General features: G+C 40.0%; 1 long non-coding RNA gene across 2 annotated transcripts in view; it reads right to left on the bottom strand.

Annotated features, from left to right (window-relative positions):
• Positions 1-1,754: 1,754 nt before the first annotated feature.
• Positions 1,755-21,260, bottom strand: part of LOC144044754 (uncharacterized) — a 37,380-nt gene continuing 17,874 nt past the window's right edge. Inside the window, exons 3-4 of one of the 2 annotated variants that reach the window (XR_013291347.1) lie at positions 19,739-20,494; positions 1,755-2,118 (exon numbers count right to left, since the gene is read on the bottom strand). This is a non-coding gene — a long non-coding RNA (uncharacterized LOC144044754). Of the gene's footprint in view, positions 2,119-16,011; positions 18,350-19,738; positions 20,495-21,260 lie in introns of those variants that run through there. The other variant, XR_013291348.1, reaches the window with a different exon arrangement.

Consider the following 21,260-nt stretch of genomic DNA (forward strand, 5'->3'; position numbering starts at 1 on the left):
TATTTTATTTACTTTTTTGTGCCTTGCGAGTATTACGTAAAATATTGGTAGCTTCCTTAAAATGGTTTCCCGTTGTTTGATTCTTGTGTGTGGTACGGGGTCCCTCTAGTGGTAAGTGAAGAATAACGACAAATTTACATTACAGTGGATAAAAATCGTGTTATTCAAATTCAGTACCGTTTTTTTTTTTTAATACAGCACAATCGTATTTATTTTGGAATTACTTTTACCTTAATTCATCCAAGTAAGGCAATTGAGAATTAATTTTTATATGCCATGCCAACATGACTGCAGGCAATAGAGTTTAAACACAAAACAAAACTGCATTTAATGAATTAAAACGGTATGGCTTCAACCATTTATTTAGGTACAAATTTTATTTAACCTGTATGCAATACATTTTAATTCAATCATCACTGAAGTACTTTTTTTCCCCTTTAATGATGGTGTTATTTTGAGAAGTGTTTTTATTTTATTTTAGGTGGTTTAGTGTAAAAAGTAAGTAATTTTTCCCTTTAATTGTCGAAACTGAAAATCGATTTATTAAAAAATTACATTACAGGGATTGAATTGCATGATCTTTTCAACTGAGGGCGCTGACGATTTTAGAAGTCATGAGCTCATTTAAGCGTAAAATAAAAAAAAGTAAAAAACTGCTGCGATGGACTACTAACATTGTAACAGCGGAAAATAGCCACAAGGGGGACCTCTAACCTTGGAAATGCGTTTATTGTATGCAGTTCCAAAAATTGTCACTAGATGGTAGTGCAAGCATACTTGGTTCTACATCGACGTGCTCGATTTGTTGCCCAGACGCCTGAACTTGAACTTTGACCGTGACGCATTACAGCAACGCAACGCTGACAACAAAGATGCAAAGTTACCAAATTAAACGCTGAATAAGACTTGTTATTTTAACAATAAAGTCTTTATTGATTAGATGCCTATTGGCCCCTTTACAAAAAATAACAACAATAGAAAGGTAATTGAATGCATTTTATTTTCATTTTGAGTTGAAAACCGAGTTTTTACTTTGTATGACAATTAAGTGAACACATAGGGGGAAATAGATTCGCAGTGTTAAAAAAAACAAAAACATAAAGGAGCTATTGGGACTAATTAGGATATGAAGGAGACCAAGATGGAGGAGTGTGTGTCAAAAGATGTGGTTGCTATAGATACCTGGCAAGATGCCAGAGGGATGCGGGGTAATTTGCATTTATTCAGATTTACTCTTCTCTCTCACACACTTCCTCTAGTATCTCACATTTTAGCGCCATTATTTCTTTTTTTTCCCCCGTCTTTTTTTGGGTTAAATTATTTACATTTGTCGTTACTTTTTTGTTTTATACAAACCTCAGTAGTGTGTGTGTGTGTGTGTGTATATATATATTAAATGTGCCATATCCCTTTTGATTATTAAATAATTTCATTTAGCAATTTAATATGTTATTTATATTGCTAAAATGCATGGGATTGATTTCTGGAATTCTTGATGGAATAAATTTGGTAGTTTTATTAAGCAAACGAGGCTAGAATTTACAGAAACAATCATGCAGTGTGACCTCTTTTTGAGATTTTCTGGATCTTACCATATTTCTGACTAGTACCTACGCATATGTATTTACAATACAAAAATAAATGTAGCCTATAGATGCATTTACAATAACAAATGCATATTCTAGATTTTATAGTATTTGTCACATAGACAAATATGTATTTTTGTATGAAGAAAAAAAACACCCCAACAACAATTCGTTAGAATTATTTGTATTGACTTGGTTAAGGTCAGTTTATGGATCACAATAGAATACATATGGATTTACACAGGATGTAAACACAGCAAGTTTAAATAGAAAACCAGTTAAGTAAATTCTTCAATACAAAGTGTATGAAATGAAAGCAGTCTGTCACAATAGAAAAAAATTAAATACAATGTTGACACTTTTACATTTTATTTGCAGGTAAAAACATGGATGAACTGGATGTTTTGCAGTGCATTTCCAAATGTACCCACAGTCAAACATATTTGTGGTCTGTATTCTAAATAGCAGGATAACAAATATAATGGATCCACAACCATAACTTTTAATCCTTGTTCTTTTCCGATTTCGCATTCTGCAAAGAAAAAAAAACAGACAAAGTGCACATTCGTAAGACATGAAAAAAAAACAGCAAAAATCATCATTGCTAATGAAAGAGTGTGTGTGTGTGTGTGTTCTTGTTTTTGTTACATAGTGGGGGTCAACATTTCGGGATTTCGCAGAGTTGTGGGGCCCACCCGTCCATGTGGGGCCATTTTGCTGGACCCCACAAGTTTAGACCTCTTTATGAGAGTCAAGACTTGATTTTAGAGTTTAGGTTTGAATTGGGTTATGGTTGAGGTTAGGGTAACTAATAGGGGTAGGCATTCATTTTTGATAGTTGGGGTTAGGGAGGGGCTACGAAATACATTATGTTGATGAGACGGCCCCACAAAGATAGTAAAACAAACGTGTGTGTGTGTGTGCGCGTGTGTGTGCGCGTGTCCCATCACAGCACTGACACAGCATTTTTGTACTAAAATACCAGAAAAAAATGGGAGTGTTTGCAGGGTGCTGCTGAGTTCCAGAAGGGACTCCCTCGTCATGACTAGCAATACGTCTGACTTTGACTTCACGCCGCGTCACCCTTGACCCTCAAATGTGGAGTGCCGAGAGGACTCTCAGTCAGCGGGGGAGCCGCCCAATCACACCCCGGGGAAATGACACGCCCACCCACAGCCCACACACGGTAACAGTCTGCTTTTGCACCATCACTGCACACCAACCAAAGACCCGACTAGTAAAAAAAGAAAAAAAAAAAAAAAGCCTTTTATGGCTCCGACTTACATTGTATAATAAAACGGTCTTTTTCACGAGATTCACACGAGTGAAAATGAAGAGCGGGAATGGAGTTATGGCTGAATACAGTCCCTGGATAGATGCAATGCTTCAGACATGGAGCAATTATGAGAGGCCTCAGGGCTCTCCAGAGCTCCTCTACTGCCCACGCTGTCCCGACCGCTGCTTAATGTATGCACTGTTGTAGTCCGCAGATCGCAGATTACAGGCAGTACAACATTGATCACCGGCCTTAACATTAGGTACACCTACAGAGCCCCACAAATGGCATGGGGGGGGGGGGGGGGGGCGACGACCACTCTACCACTGGGCCATACCACATCCACGTGCCTCACGTGTGCACAAAACACACGTTTGAGGCCATGAAATAGGAATAGCAGGCATGAAATACTCATTTGTCACCACAAAGTACTGTATACGTAAAATACTGCGACATGCACACGAATACTCATTTGTGGCCATAAAGTATATAAATGCACAATTTACTAATTTGCGGCTAAAAAAAGAGGTCTACGGTCCAAATTTTGTAGAGTACATTTGACTCTAAAAAGAGTCTATTTGGCTCCACTCCTAGAAGAGAATCAAATATTCAGAGTAACTTTTCAAGGTACTCTAGGGTTGAAGAACGAATTGACGACCTTCACCTCGGGAGACGGCCGCTCTACCACCTGAGCTATGCCACTCCTACTCTTTGCAACTATCCGAAAGGAGACCAAAAAAATTCTCTCATGCACACAAAATACTTATGTTTTTTTTATTTTACTCTCTTCCAAGTGTAAATTTTACTCTGTTTAGAGTGAGACCTTTTGAGAGTAAAATGTACTCTAGAAAATTGGCAGCTTGTGATTTCAAATTAGCATGTCGCGCATACGTTATACTGTACCTATTTAGTCATCTCAAATTAGTATTTTATACGTACAGTAGTTTGTGACCACAAATTAGCAGCCTCACTCAAGTTAGCATTTTTGTGCTATTTTGACCACATTTCTTTTCTCCCTCCCTCATTAACTCATTCACTGCCATTGACGGCTATTGACGTCAAAAATTCATTTAAACTATTTCTATTAGTTTCAATTTTTTTTCCACTTTTGTTAACAAGAGTATGAAAACCTAGAAAACATTTTTTATTGTACATTTAGAACAGATATCACATTTATGATTAATCGTGAGTTAACTATTGAAGTCATGTGGTTAATTACAGTTAAAAATTAGGAGCGTCGGGTAATTAAAATCGTAATTAATTGCATGACTTGAGTTAACTCACGATTATCGCAGATTTTATATCTGTTCTAAATGTACAATAAAAAAATTCTAGGTTTTCATACTCTTGTTAACAAAAGTGGGAAAAAATGTAAACTAATAGAAATAGTTCAAATTAATTTTTGACGTCTATAACCGTCAATGGCAGTGAATGAATTAATATAATAATGAAATAATGCAACGGTGTGCATCTTCACCGCATCACGCCGAGAGCCGATTGGAATATTTTTTGCCCTCTCTCTCTCTCGTGTAGCCGTGATATTCCAAACGCCTCCGAGGGCAACGCGGCGCAGTTCTACTCGACTACAAACTCCGGGCAGCTTATACAGAATAATTTACAAGGCGGTGAGAGTGAGACGCGCAAAGGTTAGAGGGCGATGAGATAACGCGAAGGCCGGGTGATGTAACTGCTCGCAGACAATAAGAATAATGCCGGCCACGAGATATGTGCACACAACATGCACGTGGAAGGTCAGTGGAGGTGGTTTGACTGTTTGCAAGCGTGACTTATTCTACGTACAAACCATCTAATGTTGCGTGAATGCCGTTTTGTTAAAGCAATGTATTTCTGACCGTGTCAATCAAAACTGAGCCATTATTATCATTTCGAAAGGCATAATATATGATATAGGTTTTATATTGGGTGGATTGGTGTACCTAATGTTTTGGTCCATTCCTCATAGACTACGCAGTTATTCACAAACGTCAATATTTTTATGTTCATGAGAATTCGAGTATTATTTAGTTTACTGTTAAATCCAAATACAACTGCAAAATGTGTGCTGATTCACGTCACACACACACACACACACACACACACACACACACACACACACTTATGCTGAGATTGTGTGCGCGCAACAAAGACGTCTTGGCGGCCCCCCTCATTATAAATACATGTCATTGGATCACAGCTCGTGTGAATCCCCGAGTCTGCTGCGCTCTAAGTGGCCGTGACTGAGCCCTGAATGGGTGGCCGAGTGACAGCTACACCAAATGGAGCCAACAGTGTGTGTGTGTGTGTGTGTGTGCGTGTGCGTGTGCGTGTGTGCGTAAAGGGGAATGCCGTGCCGGCGTGCCCCCACCTCACCCAGCCTATGGGAATGAAATCTTCCCAGCGGGACACCTTCGAGGTCTGGCTGCGTGTTATACGTGCATATAGGAAAAGGAGACACTGGGATATTATTTTTTTTTTTATAGGTTTTAGGTGAACTAATGAATGCACGCACACACACATATTCACCCACATATAAAAATACCCCCCAAAAAAATATATATATATATTAAACAAAAAAAAAAGAGCAATGATGATGACATGTCAAATCGGTAAAATTACCGAATGAACAATACTGAGCTCTCCAGAAAAAAATATAATAAAAAGGGAAAAGAAGACACATTATTAGGTACGGCGTTCCCCGCTATATCTTTGGAGCCAACTTCTATATTGCTCATTTTTAAGCGATTGTTTTTGATGGGGTTTTACAGTACACGGGCAAGTCTGAGTTCAGAGGAGCACACCTTGATTGTCTATAGTTGAACTTGTGAATATTGTTGTATGCTCGTTCATGAGCGTCACCGGGCCATGAAGAATTGTGCAAATGTTTATACGGATTTTACAGTGATAGTTATGCTCATTTCTGTTAGCCCGTTGGCGTTTGATTGTCTTGAACATATGAAGGCATAATAAAGGTATAAAACCAAAATGGAACACATATCTTAGTTGAGTCCGGTTTACATGTTGAAAGGGAGCCGGAAAAAGTAGAAACATTTGATCTCGTCCTACCCCTTGTACACGTTATAGCATTAAGCTAGCTGATGTTTATTAGATGCAAATGATATCATTTGGTTTAACAGTTCAGTGTTTGAATTTACAATAATTAATACAAACAGGTACAAGAAATACTTTCACTTATTAATTCATTTGCTTCCAAAAACGTATAAATACGTTCTATTTTAAATGTTTTGAAGTGCCCCAATGACGTATTTATACGTTTTTTTTTAATGCTAGAGCATACAGAAGGCTTTGATGCAACCTCTCCACTGCAGAGAACGGTTGAGGATATGGTAGTTATTACAAAAACGGCCAGCAGGTGGCATGCAGCAGAGCAAAAGAGATCAACCAGGGCCAAAAAAAAGCTCATTTACCCACAGTTCTAAACAGATTTCTGTATAATGACGAAACTTAGCTATATTCTAACGCTGATGGGCTCTTTGCACAAATCCACGACTTCCTGAACTCAGCACCGCTCCTTCATTTCCTGTCTTTCATGATTGGACAAACTGATTAATCCAGGTGTGGCTGACCTCAGTAACCACGACGACAATGGCCAGACACACCTGGATTAATCAGTTTGCCCAATCATGAAAGACGGGAAATGAAGGAGCGGTGCTGAGTTCAGGAAGTCGTGGATTTTTGCAAAGAGCCCATTGCTGCGAAACGGTAACAGGTAGAAATGACCTTCTATGTTTTTTTCCTGATGAAAGAAGAGACTCTAATCTTTCTTTTGGTGGGTTGCGTGTTTTTGTAAGCATTAGAACACAATATTCTGTGGGCCTTGCAAAATCTGCCAAAATCCAGTAAATCAGTCGGGAGTGAAGGAGATTGCTTCAGTAAAAATGGCTGCGAGTGAAGGAATTAAAATACACTTTTTAAAGTTCGTTTTAATGAATGTGTTTAAAGTAGCGCTATCAAACAGTTAACAATTTTCAACTAATTAATTGCACAATTTTCCACAATTATTTGCGATTTATCACATTTTTCTACTTCAGCACCTACTTTTTTTCTTCAAAGCTTGTAACAGATATTTAGTTGAGTAAAATCTTGGAATAAATGTAAAATCATCTAATTAGAAAGTATATTTAGAATCAAAACTAATAGCTTTTTTATTATTATCCTTGAATATAATACTTCAAAATTACAACTGTTAAACAAAACCATCAAAATGGACTCCGCTTCAGAAAGTAAAACTACCTCTCGCCTGTTTATTCATCTTCTACTCCTCCAAGATTGGCTGCACACTGAGTTAACTGAGTTAAAAAAAATAAAATAAACGCTTTAATAAATTTAAATTAATCTCCAGAGTTAACGTTTGAATTTTGACAGCCGTGGTTTAAAGCATGTAAAGGGATGATACTATGGAATATATACATTTTTACAAAAATAATCTCTCTCTATTCCTCCATCTACAGTACGATATATCTTTTATTTTATTTTTGTTTTACTCTGCTCTCTGCAGCCAAGTGATAATCTGCTCGCAAATTGCCTTATCTGGATTCATGAAGGTTCAATGAAAATAAATAAATAAATAAATAAATAAAAGAATAGCAAGTAAACCTCATGGCGGCTTGTGGCATTTTAACCACGTTGACGACGGAAATGATGAGTGGCGCATGTTGTGAGGGAAATGTGGGACAAAAAGTTTCTTGCCACCTCAACAACAAAGTGGAGCTGGTTCACGTCGACGCCACGGGCGGAACAATGCGCGTGTGCGCGTGCGCGTGCGCGTGTCGAAAGAGCTCACGCCATCTGATTTTGCAGGCAAAAAGTGTCTGCATCCCAGCGGAACCACAAACCAGGCCACGGCGTCGTTCTCCGCTTCGCCGCCGTCAGCCTCCCTCCTCGCTCGCGTTGCCGCGTTTGAGTCGAAGGTTGCGTCTCTCTGCGGGGACCACAAAGTTCCCACTCGGCATCCAACTTTTACTCCAACCTTGAACCCTCAGCGAGAGCGCCTGAACTCAACTCGTGTCAAGTCAGCGTTTATGGATAATCACACTCCATACGTACGATAGAAGACGAATATGTGTATCTCACACTCTAGCTCAAAATTAGAAAAGGGGGTTCTCATGCTGATGAACTAAAAAACAACAGAGTCCCCCCCCCCCCACCCAAAAAAAGTCATATGCAAATATGTCTCGAAAAAACACACAATTTGCATTTTATGTAAGTGTAGAAAGTATAATATACTTTTTTTTTCTTTTTTCAAGCTACTGCATGCCCCCTGAAGTGGCTATAAAAAGTCTACACACCCCTGGTCAAATGCCATGTATTTAGGTGTAAAGAAAAAAAAGACCAAGCCAAATCATTTTGAAACTTTTTCCATCATTAATGTGGCTTCTATCAAAGTTCAACACATTTTCCACATGATTTTGTTGTGCTCCAGTAAAACCAAGGTTGAATCCTGTTGGGCTGTCATTCCAAAAAGTAGTTTGGCGCCAACACGTCACACTGCTCATCACCAAAAGCTGGGACCAACTGATATGGATTTTCGGACAGATCCGATTCCAATATTTGGCCAATGGGTCGATACTGATGCCAATTATTAGTGGGCAAGGAGGCCGATAACCAATAATAGAAGCAGATACTTATATTGAGTAAAAAGGGGGAAAAAATATTGATGTCAATTTTTTAAAAACAATACAAAGGCCAATCTTTGTCTAAAAGCATGTTTATTGAACAATTTTCAGACTTTTCAAAAAAAAAAAAAAAGTATCTTAGAAAATACCAAAATTAAAAAATACCTGAAATCTTAGACTTTCGGTTTTATTTGTTTTGATAATGTCAAACAAAAACAAAAGGTTCCCAGTGTCAGCAGCATCTCCTAAAAATATGCTGATATTCGTTAAAATGCCCAATATCGGCGTCCTCCCTAATACTGTGTAGCTGAAATGTATTTTTTGGGGGGGGGTTAACAAGAGACACTTTAAAGATCATCCTGATAAGAGGGTGTGCACACTTGTGCAACTACTTCTCCAAAAAAAAAAAAAAAAAAGTGCATTTTTAAAATATGACTTGAGCAGGTTATAGTTCACATTGATAGTGGAAAAAAAATAAAATTATTAATCTTTCATGTCACATAAACCTGAGATTTGAACAGGGATGTGTCAACTTTCTCACAATGACCAATTTTCGTTTGTTAAAAGGCAGCAAGTAAACAAACGTGTGTTTTTTCCAGAACTGATGAATTTGCCACAAACTCAGGTATTACCCGCACAATCTGGTGAGATCCAATATTCAGGCCTACCAAAAATCCTTAGCGAGTTAATAATTTGTTTTGATTGACACTCTCGGAGAAGTATTAATTTAACAATCTGCAGTTTGTGGAGGTGTGGGAGAGCTTTGTAATGGTTTGCTTAGCCAGGAGATGCAACCCTCAAAATGATGCACGACACTGCAAACTGCAACCGCAATCATAATGTTGAATTTTGGATTCATATGCGATTGTTTGTACATTCTTCTTATCAACTGAAATGCGGGGTCAAATTAAGGCACAGGATGGGAATACACAGCTCTAATGCTGATAGGATAATACTGTATGGAATGTGCGTTTCTAAAGGATCCGAACCCCCATCCCCAAAAAGAGGCAACACAATAAGTAAAATTGTGAAATGGAGAATAATGGAAAGCCTGCGAGGGAAAACGAGAGAATGAGGGACAAAGAGAGATGTGAGCCTTAAAAAAAAAAAAAAAAAAGTGTCAATGCCGAGCCTCCTTTCGGCATGAGTGCGAAACAATGAGGCCCCGTGGTGTGCGAATAGTCGGGGAAACACGCATACAAACACGCCGGCGCGCACGCACACCCCACTGAGCCCGAGCGAGCCTGTGGCGGTGAGACAGGTCTATGGGTCTATTGAGGGAGCGGTCCTATTCTGTCCGGCTAATGAAGCCTGCAGCCACCAGCATAAAGAGAGCACAGAGGTATAGCAGGGCGCTTCTCGGCGATTCACTCGCTCGCTTCCTTCCTTGGGCAGCAGCCGCGCTCAAAATCAATCAAGCAAGCTGGACCCGTGGACAACTTTAGTGGACAACATCGCCATTATAAACACTCAACTATGTCAAAAGGTGTCACTTTTGCCCCCCCAAAAAAAACCCCATCATAGTCCAACAAATGTAAAATCCAATTGTATAGCGCTTTATCTTGCTCATAAGTCATAACGGAGTGTAATCTAAACCAGCGGATCAACACATGGACAGAGGTGGCAAATCCAGGTCCAGAAAGTAACAACCCTGCCACAGTTTGGCTTTAGCCCCAGGCGCTAGCTAGCTAGCTAGCAGCTCCCATGGTGCTCGTTTAGCTAGCTAGCGTCGGGTGCTAAAGCCAAACTTGGGCATTTAGCCCCAGGCGCTAGCTAGCTAGCTAGCAGCTCCCATGGTGCTCGTTTAGCTAGCTAGCGTCGGGTGCTAAAGCCAAACTTGGGCATTTAGCCCCAGGCGCTAGCTAGCTAGCTAGCAGCTCCCATGGTGCTCGTTTAGCTAGCTAGCGTCGGGTGCTAAAGCCAAACTTGGGCATTTAGCCCCAGGCGCTAGCTAGCTAGCTAGCAGCTCCCATGGTGCTCGTTTAGCTAGCTAGCGTCGGGTGCTAAAGCCAAACTTGGGCATTTAGCCCCAGGTGCTAGCTAGCTAGCTAGCAGCTCCCATGGTGCTCGTTTAGCCAGCTAGCGTCGGGTGCTAAAGCCAAACTTGGGCATTTAGCCCCAGGTGCTAGCTAGCTAGCTAGCAGCTCCCATGGTGCTCGTTTAGCTAGCTAGCGTCGGGTGCTAAAGCCAAACTTGGGCATTTAGCCCCAGGTGCTAGCTAGCTAGCTAGCAGCTCCCATGGTGCTCGTTTAGCTAGCTAGCGTCGGGTGCTAAAGCCAAACTTGGGCATTTAGCTCCAGGTGCTAGCTAGCTAGCTAGCAGCGCCCATGGTGCTCGTTTAGCTAGCTAGCGTCGGGTGCTAAAGCCAAACTTGGGCATTTAGCCCCAGGTGCTAGCTAGCTAGCTAGCAGCGCCCATGGTGCTCGTTTAGCTAGCTAGCGTCGGGTGCTAAAGCCAAACTTGGGCATTTAGCCCCAGGTGCTAGCTAGCTAGCTAGCAGCTCCCATGGTGCTCATTTAGCTAGCTAGCGTCGGGCGCTAAAGCCAAACTTGGGCATTTAGCCCCAGGTGCTAGCTAGCTAGCTAGCAGCTCCCATGGTGCTCGTTTAGCTAGCTAGCGTCGGGTGCTAAAGACAAACTTGGGCATTTAGCTCCACGTGCTAGCTAGCTCCATTGGTGCTCATTTACCTTCTAGGGAGATAGCTAGCTAGCTAGCATCAGGGGCTAAAGACAAACTGTGGCAGGGTTGTTACTTTCTGGACCTGGATTTGCCACCTCTGCACATGGAAAGGCTAACTTGTTGAAAATTAGGGCTGTCAAAATTAGTGGGTTAATTTGGAGTTAATTCAAAGTTCCTTTAACGCCCCAATTTTTTTTTTTTACGCTCGATTAATGACCGGCCTTTACTTAGAAAGAATATACTGGAGGAATTCCAGTCACAACGCAGCAGACACGTCCACGTACAAAATTTTGCAGTAAATGTAATCATAATGTTCAGAATTTCTCGCAGTTACATCGCGTTAAAATTTAGATAGCTCTTGATGTGAAAAGAAAAATGCACTGAGCTGTCACCAATGTCTTACAAATGCAATTATGCCATCACATTTATTTATTTTTTTTACAGTACAGTACATCGGTTTAATTTGAACTAAATTTTATGAATTATGAAATTACTGTATGACTTATGACTTATGACAGTCATGACAATGACTTAAAGATGCAGTTATATTTCTAACATCCTCTGCCCACCTTTATGTTAACAAGAGTATGAAACTTAAAAAATGTATTTTATTGTGTATTTTATTGTACATTTAGAACAGGTATAAAATTACTATTGAAGTCATGCAATTAATTACTATAAAAAAAAAAAATAATCGCCTTATTGAAAATAAATCACTTCAGGAACAGCAGAACAAAAGTATTTTTTTTTTCCTTTTCACTTTGATCCCATTTGCAATTTGTCTACATTGTTACTAGCGTCATCCTAGCTAGCGCTAAGCTAGCACGTCCCTCACATCCAGCATCCTGGTTTGCAAAGTCCTTTTTGTTTATTGCTAGCGCAGTGTTAGCTGTCCAAATATTCCAGTAGCTACTTGTGGACGTCCCCTTGAATTAACTGTGTAGCTTTAGGGAATTTATTCATTTATTTTAAGATTTATCAACATTTTTGGGGAGGTCTGTTGTTGAATGTACTTTAATTTAATGTCGGCGGAACAGTGCGGTCCGTTCATTTTTCTTGGTATCATGAACGCTGCAAGATGAAATCAGGCCTCGAGAGATTGTTTTAAGATTTGATTTTTATGCAAGAAGGGCCTTCTCCACATGTTGTTATCGTTTGCGCATGGATGAATGCTCGCAAGTCATTTAAAAAGAAGCAAGTTACCTTAAGGGATTTAGTCTACTTTTCAATCATCCCAATTTCCTATTTGAGCTCTCGTGTGCATTTTAATGACAGCTCAAAACAATCCTCGTCTGCGTGACGTCCGTATACTTTTGGTAATTTTGCCGACGTCACATCTCTGTCTGACCCGCCGTGCATGCGTAACGCGCCGGCCGATGCGACTCCGCCCTCAGTCGGTCCTTCGCCTCAGCCAGACCGGACGAACAATAGACGGCGCTGCTTATCAAACGGGGGGCGGCCCGCTTCATTAGCATCCCGCTTCATTAGCATCCCGCCAGGCCCAGACGACAAGCAAACAACCAGACAACCTCTTGGACTGGCCTTGACCCTTGACCTCTAGGGTCCCTATTCACCTGCTACAACAGCAGTCTGGCCCTGTTCTGTTGTGTTCTGGCGGCATTTCCCACGCTCTGCACAACCCCCCCGTCTATCACGGCCCCAACATTGCCGTATTTCGCCGAGACATTATGGAGATTTGCCTTGTGTCTCTTTGTGTCTCGCTGTCTGGCACTTGAACGCACCCCACAATGAATAAGTAAGTACGTCAACTTTATTTGGACGGTGATTCTCATAGACAAGACTTACAAAATGCTTGATGCACAACAGAGTCGCTCAACATTTAAAGTGAACACAAGAATGTAACCTGCAAAACTGTGTTTGGAATTTTCCCATATCCACGATAAACCGTTACGCCCTTTATGAGCAATTATTCATTCTATTAACTCTTTGACTGCCAGACGTTTTCAGAAAAGGGATGCCGTGGGTGCCAGCCGATTTAAGCATTTTGACTGATCTTTTGACTGATCTTTCAAGGTCCACACAAAATGTTGTGTTTGGACTATGGAAACACACATACTACCAAATGAAAGATTGGACTCTCATCTTTCATCAGAAAAAAAAGTTTGTTTCTACCTTATTCCGTTTTTGAGTAATCAACAATAGAAAATGGTTAGTTTCACCTCTGTTTTGAAACAAACGTCTTTTAACGTCTTTGGCACTCCTCCATAGGATTTTACTAAACGTTATTTAACGTTTTTGGCAGTCAAAGAGTTAAAAGGAAAGTCAACCCCCAAATTTTTGGGGACAATAATAACTAGCCTAAATATGGTATTCTGGTTAATATTGCGTTAGTGGAATATGAGTTAAGCAGCAAAATCCAGCAGCCATTTTTATCCATCTCAGGTGGCGGCCATTTTGCCACTTGCTGTCGACCGAAGATGACATCACAGCTCAGCTTCGGAAAACAGGTGAGCTGGGATTGATTGTTGCCTGAGCCCTTGAGCAACTGCGATGTCATCTTCGGTCCACAGCAAGTGGCAAAATGGCCGACCCCCTGAGATGGAGAAATTTTGCTGCATAACTCATATTCCACAAATGTAATATTCATCAGAATGTCATGTTTAGACTAGCGAGGTCAACTATAAAATATTATTGTCAAGAAATGTTGACTTCCACTTTAAGTTGATGCCAAACAGCAAAATGCACGAGGTTGATGACACGGTGGACTTTTTAAGCTAATGTCTCTTTTACTGTTTGACAAATATAGATTTCGTATATCTGATTATTATATAAATTCATATCTTACCATGACAGAGTGGACATGTCGATTTTGACGACATCCCACTACACACAATATATGATGAAAATGACAATAAATAAGTGTAAATATTTACCCAGCAACTCGTCACTGTTTCAGCTTCCGTTCTAGAAAACTGCTAGTGATGTCACGGAAAATACATCCGCGGCTCCTTAAAGGGGCAGTTAGCCCTTAGCAATTCTAGGGACTTGTGCAAAAATGTTCAATATGATGATGAAATTATACATTCTCGATTCGTTTTGTATTGAGTCTGCCATTTTGTATTGTAGTCTGAATGTGTAGTGCTACTAGTGAGTATAGGTTATCGCCAAAAATCTTTAAAAGTTTCATTAATCTCCAATGCTTACAAAACACTACAGACACTTATGTTCATGCTTTATGGTTATGTAGTCCGGTTATGTATTTCTGGACTAAAGTCTTAGAAAAACTTTCCGCTATTTTGGACTGTAGGATACCTTTATCTCCAAACTTGTGTTTGCTAGGTGACCTAACAACAACTGACTTACCACATAAACAATTTCAATCTACACTTGTAGCCCTTACTATCGCTAAAAAAAATAAAATAAATAAATAAACAAACTCTGAATATCGACCAATGGTCTAACCTCCTCATAAATCACATTTTAATGGAAAAAATATCTGCCTCAAATAAAAACCAAATATCAAAATTTATAGAAACATGGTCTACGTATATAGAATTTTTTAACCTAATTCCGGTTACTTAATTCTGTCTGTTAGCGAGAGCCACTACATCGTGATAACTTACATTGATGTTTCTGCATCTGGCAATTTATTATTATATTATATTATTAGTATGGGATTTTTTTTTAATGGGCTTTAGGTGAACTGATGAATACACACACGCTCGCACGCACGCACGCAAACACACACACACACGCACATACACATGCTCACCCACATACAAAAAAAAAGGGCATATAAATATATATATATATATATATATATATATATATATATATATATGTGTGTATATGTGTATATGTATTTAAAAAAATAAAAAAATTATTAAATTTTTTTTAATTGATTTGTTGGATTTAAAAAAAAAAAAAAAAAAAAAGGAGAGCAATGATGATGTCAAATCGAATGAACAATACTGAGCTCTCCTGTAAAAAAAAAAAAAAAAAAAAGTTTCATTAATTACCGACTTAAAGGTTCAAACTGTGCATAATGTCAGGCTACATTAAATGTTAAGTGGCTTCAACTTTTCTTTTTTTTTTTTTTTTTAATCCAGTATTTGTCAAGCAGCGTTCCGTTGTATTTAACTTTGAACTTTAGCATTTAAAAGCTGCCTCTTCAGTCGGTTGACATTTTTACAAAGCAGTTGTTTAAGCAGGCATTGCAGCAAAAATAATAGATGACTACACAGACTACATTATTTATTTATTTATTTATTTGAATCCCAGTATTATTGTATGCCGATCAGTGAATTCCGACCAAAAGCCGCAGCGTCCCTATTTGTTGTCCAATACACACCACCTTCTACGCACAATCCTTTTCTCCGCCTTTCTGTTGATTCTCCATTTTGGAGCGCATGAAGGGTAAACTCGTGACGGCCTATCCCTTCCTCTTCCTGGTGCTTTGCGATTGGTCGGAGGCAGCAGCTTATTGGCCAAATGCCAAGCGATGCATGCGGCCAGCCCGAACCTCGTCGGAGTGTTATTTTCAGACAATGTGGCATGAGAGCGTCTTCTGCTCTCTCGCCTGCGTGAAAAAATAAATAAATAAAAAATGCTGCCTTGCAGCATATGGGCGCCCTTTGCCGCTTTATGCAAATGAGCGAGATGCATGTTCACAGGCGCAGACAAACGACCCCCTCCTCCATCACCCAGTCTCTCATTAATGGTCTACTAAAACCAGACACCCCCCCCCCTCCTCCTCAAATAATAACCTTGCCGTTAAGACACCCCCCCCCCTCTCCATCTTCTGCTCCCCCACACCAGTCTCCAACCAGACACCCCAAAATGTGATACCCCCCCCCCTCCCCCCTTGTGTCTCGCTCTCTCCTGCCACCAGACGTGATTTGCGTGACCGCCATTTTGCCTGCAAACTGTACCGCACGGCAGCTGCATGGACGGGCGAATGCAAAATAGGGGCGACCCCCCCCCGTCATGTGAATTAATGAGCCTGGTAATACGAATCTTCCGATCCAGCGTCCACGTTTTATCAGTCTCGCCGCTTTGCAGACGACAATTTCGCTCGCCGCGATGCTTCCAAGTTCCGCTTCTATGCAAAATCATCCGCCTCACGATGTGTTCACTGTCATGGTAACCGCGCGACCAATGCGAATGGAGTTTGTTGAAGCTCGGCTTAATTAGAGTGTGTGCGTGCTCCTCTCGGCTCGCTTTATTTGCGTAACGCTTTCACGTGTGCTTTAAAAAGCGCCGGCTAAAATGACCAGACTGCAAAAATGTTCATTTATGCCAGCAAATGACGTTGACAACAAATCTTCATTGTGATGCAAAGAAAGTGAATATATACAATATTGGTGGTGCCCTCTAGTGGTGATCACTGAATTAAATGTTCTAACTGAATAATTAAGTGCAGTTCAGTTGTATTTAACTTTGAAGTACATTATTTTTTATTTTTATTTTATTTTTCGATTTTTTTCCGCCTGATTTAATTGAGTTCAATACATATATTCATGAAACATCAATTCTTCTTAAATATCAAGGACTGGATTAAAAAGACCGCAAACATAAATTCCCAATTAAATAATGTGGAGGCAGTAACTGCTCAAATGACTTTGTTCAGTTTTGTTCATGAAAGTAACGTTTTTATAATCACATATAGGATGCAGCAAGGATAAGATGAAAATATTATTCTCAGAATTAGAATTCAATCATTGTAAATATAAATTGTAAATATTCTCAATTGTCTTAAAGCGCAATGAGCGGCGTCTTTTGTAAAGGTAAGGAATTACTCTTAAATTTGTGTGAACAGTACATTTCAAGAAAACGGCAAGATACAAAAAACTTGCATATATTAAAAAAAACAAAAAACATTTAAGGCCTTTAAAATTATATTTCATGAATTTATGGGGAAAATATATATTGAAAAAATCATTTCATGTTTTTATGAATCAATATCAGACTCTGAAAAGGAAAATCAATTCAATGTCGATTTTTTTTTTTTCCAACCCAGCCCTACTTTAGTGTAATATATTCAAATTAAATATGAATTTTCACAATTTAACTACTGTGTGTGTAAAAGTGTTACAATGGCTACAACTTTTTTTTGTTTTGTTCTGGCACAGTACATTTGTTAATGACAGTTCAGTTGTATTTAACTTTTCCATCTAATCCTTTCGCTCGGTACAATGTATTTTAATCATATCAATCAATCAATATAATTATATATCATGTTTAAGCAGTGTTGTTTTTTTTTTAATGTTTTTTTTTTTTTTTTTGGGTGGTACTTGGCCTAAAATTCCATCCTTGATTTTGAAGTCCTCTTATTTTTAATTGTTTCATCTTGCAGAGCGCAAAACGTGTGTGTGTGTGTGTGTGTGTGTGTGTGTGTGTGTATACGTCAATGAACATGACAGAGAACCGTCTGATTAAAAAACACACACACACACACACACACACACATCTTCATCTTTTGCACAGTGGCATTTGGATGCAAACGCGCACAGCATATGGCACACTAGCACCACCGCAGCCTTAATCTCACGCTAACCGAAAAGCTACAAAAACAACAGGACTTAAAACACTAACTGCTGTGATAACGCTTAAAAAAAAAAAAAAATCATAATAATCACCTGCCTCCGCGCTTTCATTGCAATTATTGTCACGGGCCAGTACCAATTTGGAGCGTTATGCAAACGCAATTAGCCCCCATTTGCATCAGACAACTAAAGCGACGACGCACAGATGGCAGAGCGCCGTGAGACGCGCCCGCCATCTTTGGCAGAGGGGAAGTCTGGCGGCCATTTTGTCTAAAGCTGTGCCCATCTGGATGAAGGAAAGCAAACACGCACACCCCAAAAATAAAAAATAAAATCCCTGCGCGGTAATACAGTGACGTGGCAGCCGTTGGTGCGGTGTGTGTGTGTGTGTGTGTGTGTGTGCGCTCCTTACTGGCACACACACCAAAGTCATGATCTGAGTAGCACTCATCATCAAACGGTTCATTTTGATGCGTATAATGAGTACTGTCATTTTTGAGGAAAAGATGTTTGTTTTTGCAGAAGTTCCATGTGGATGTTCTGGCGACGCGTGAGCGTTTAACAGCTGAAAAGGAGACGGATGGATGACGGTGGCCGATGTTTTGTCCGGGGCTGCGCCTGTGAGAGGACGTGCTGGCAAAGGTCCCCGTCAGTGGTACGAGAGCGTTTCTGGTGAGGGCGACAGATTCGTCACAGCTGAATCTGAGTGTTGGTTTGAATCCAAGATTCTATTTCGGTGAAGCACTTTGTGAGGGGACGGTGGCGAAAATGTGAAGCTGAATGCTATTAGCCAGCAGTGCTACTTAAGTCCTCCATGGTGGATAATATGACCAAGGGTGAGAATTAGGGATGGGAATTGAAAACTGGTTCTTCTATTAAAAGTGGTTGCCAGTAATTCAATTCCTAGGAATTGTTTGAATGCACTTATCGTATAATGTACTCAAAAACTGCACCAAGCTTTTAGGTCTTGACATATTTTGAGAAGTACAGTAAAGTCACCTACTTTCTTTTCTTTTTTTTTACCCTGCAGATTGAGTGCAGACTGGATATTCTGAGTCTTCTATTTACAGTTGAAAGCCATTTGTATTATTTCATTCTCACCCCGAAGAAATCAATAAGAGAATCAATAAAGAATCAAATAAGCATTGTTGATAATGGAATCCCATTTGCTAGATTCTTATCAATTCCCATCTCCATTTATAGGAGGGGGCCTATAAGCGTACCCTGAAGGACTACTTGGGATCTGTAAAATCAATTGGGTCAAGAATAACCCAATTTTGGTCAAGAATGGATCAATCCGCAACTTGTTTTGAAAATGTTTTTTTGTAAAAAAATAAGAAAAATTAAATCATAAAATATTGGGTGGTTTTTTTTCATCAAAAATGTTGTTATTTTAGCAACCCAATTTTTTTTAAATGTTTTGTTTGAAACAACCCCCGAAAAAAGGGTCATTTTGCTTAAGACAACCCCAAATATATTGGGTCGTTTGTGCAAATCAACCCTCCAAAAATTGGGTCATTTTGTTCAAAGCAACCCAAAAATTTGAGTCATTTTGTGCAAAACAAACCAACAAATTGGGTCATTTTGTGCAAAATTACCCAACAAATTGGCTCGTTTGTGCAAAACAACACCACAAAATTGGGTCATTTTGTTTTAAAATTACCCCAAAATTTGGGTCATTTTGCGCAAACCAACCCAACAAATTGGGTCGTTTATGCAATAAATTGGGTCCTTTTGTTTAAAGCAACCCCAAAATTTGGGTCATTTTGTGCAAAAAATTGGGGTCATTTTGTGCAAAAAATTGGGGTCATTTTGTGCAGAACTACCCAACAAATTGCCTCGTTTGTGCAAAACAACACCCCAAAATTGGGTCATTTTATGCAAAACAACCCCGAAAATTGACTCAGAAAGTTGGATCAAATTGACCAAAGTAGTGGATTGGTCCATTTTTGACCCAAAGGATTATTTTTGACCCATTTTTATGGGTATATTTTTGTGTTTTCAGAGTGAATGTGCGATCGCATTGTCATTCAGAGTGAGATGTCAAAAAGTACTTACCAGTGGAATGAGTGAACGATACGTCATCTCTAAGCTTGTCCTCTTGACTGTTCAGTCCATTTTGTGATATTGAACAAAAACACATCATGGAAGGGAAAAACAAGATTCTGGTTTGGATACATTAGTACGGCTCACAATAGTGATAGCAAACCAAGAATGGACGGGGGTGGGGGATAAAAATCACTGTTTTTGTCCAATTGTTGCGGAAATAGACAGCTGAAGATGGAAAGAAGTCAAAAGTCCCATACTGGTTTTGAAAGAAGGTGGAGGGAAAAGATGAAGAAAAAAACTATCCCTCTTGGCAGTTCTTCAGCATTTGCTGTATTGGAATCATTTGGGTGGTGGTGGTGGTGGTGGTGGGGGCGGGGGGGGGGTCGACATCCCCTTCAGCAAAACCACACACAGCCAAGTGGAGACGGGGTCCAGTCCAGCTGAGAGGGGCCGCACAGGGCCCGTCCTTTGGAAGCCCGTCGGCCCCCGAGGCCACAGAGAAGCAGAGGAAACCCGACTTGCAGGCGGGCATGCTTCGTATTGATTTCTCCCGCAGAGGTGCTTTTAGCCTTCAGGGACCTTCTGCATCCTTCCCTGCCCACTCATTTGCTTCACGGGCTGAGCGGGACCCCTGGCTGGAGGTGCGGGCCACAGAAGGAGAGAAGGAAGAGCCCGTGGCAATGATGATGAGCTGCACCGGGGTCTCCGAGTTCAGTCGTCTACACGCATTCATCCAGCCTTGCAACCACCCACCCGTATTGCCATCTGGAAGGAAAAAAAAAAGAAGAGTTTTACAAAATCGCACCTTTGGCATTCAGCATCCCTCCGTTCAATGCAAATGCAAATGCAAACTGTAACGCTTTGATTAAAAATACGTGGGAAGAAAACGCCAACTTGCTCTTTTGTAACCTGCCCCGAGGCGCCCGCCGCGGCACACAAACAAATAAAAACGGGCTCTGCGTGCTCTTTGAAACGCACTCGGCTCGTAGTGGAGACGTTTCGACGAGAATACAATCAAATGCAACTTGTTGCAGAAACAATGCCGTACAAATCTGTTTAGAAGCGCAGTAGATTATATTCATGACTTTGTATTATATTACATAAAGCACACACACTTGTTTATATTTATCGCCGGCATCGCATTGAAAGCTTGCACTTGCAAAATCGTCACTTTTCAGGTTTTAGACAGCGAGCCATTTTCAACACTTTTCTTTGGTCAATAATTTGTGAATTTGAAAAAAACACTCACACGTGTAGAATGACTAAAAGTATAGATTTTTGAAAACTTGACCAAAATTGACCAAATTGTGACTTAGGAGGTTTCGGCCTGATGCTAGCAATATGTACTATATTACTACATAGCTAGCTAGCAATATAGTGCATATTGCTACATAGCTAGCTAGCAATATGTACTATATTGCTAGCTAGCTATGTAGTTAGCTTAAAGTTCAACAATTCAATTTAAAATAATTACTCAAATGTAACTAGGGTACACTTTAAGATGATAAAATTCCAATTTTAGGCACTTAAG

Source organism: Vanacampus margaritifer, chromosome 2 (genome assembly GCF_051991255.1).
Source record: "Vanacampus margaritifer isolate UIUO_Vmar chromosome 2, RoL_Vmar_1.0, whole genome shotgun sequence".
NCBI classification, from domain to species: Eukaryota; Metazoa; Chordata; class Actinopteri; order Syngnathiformes; family Syngnathidae; genus Vanacampus; species Vanacampus margaritifer.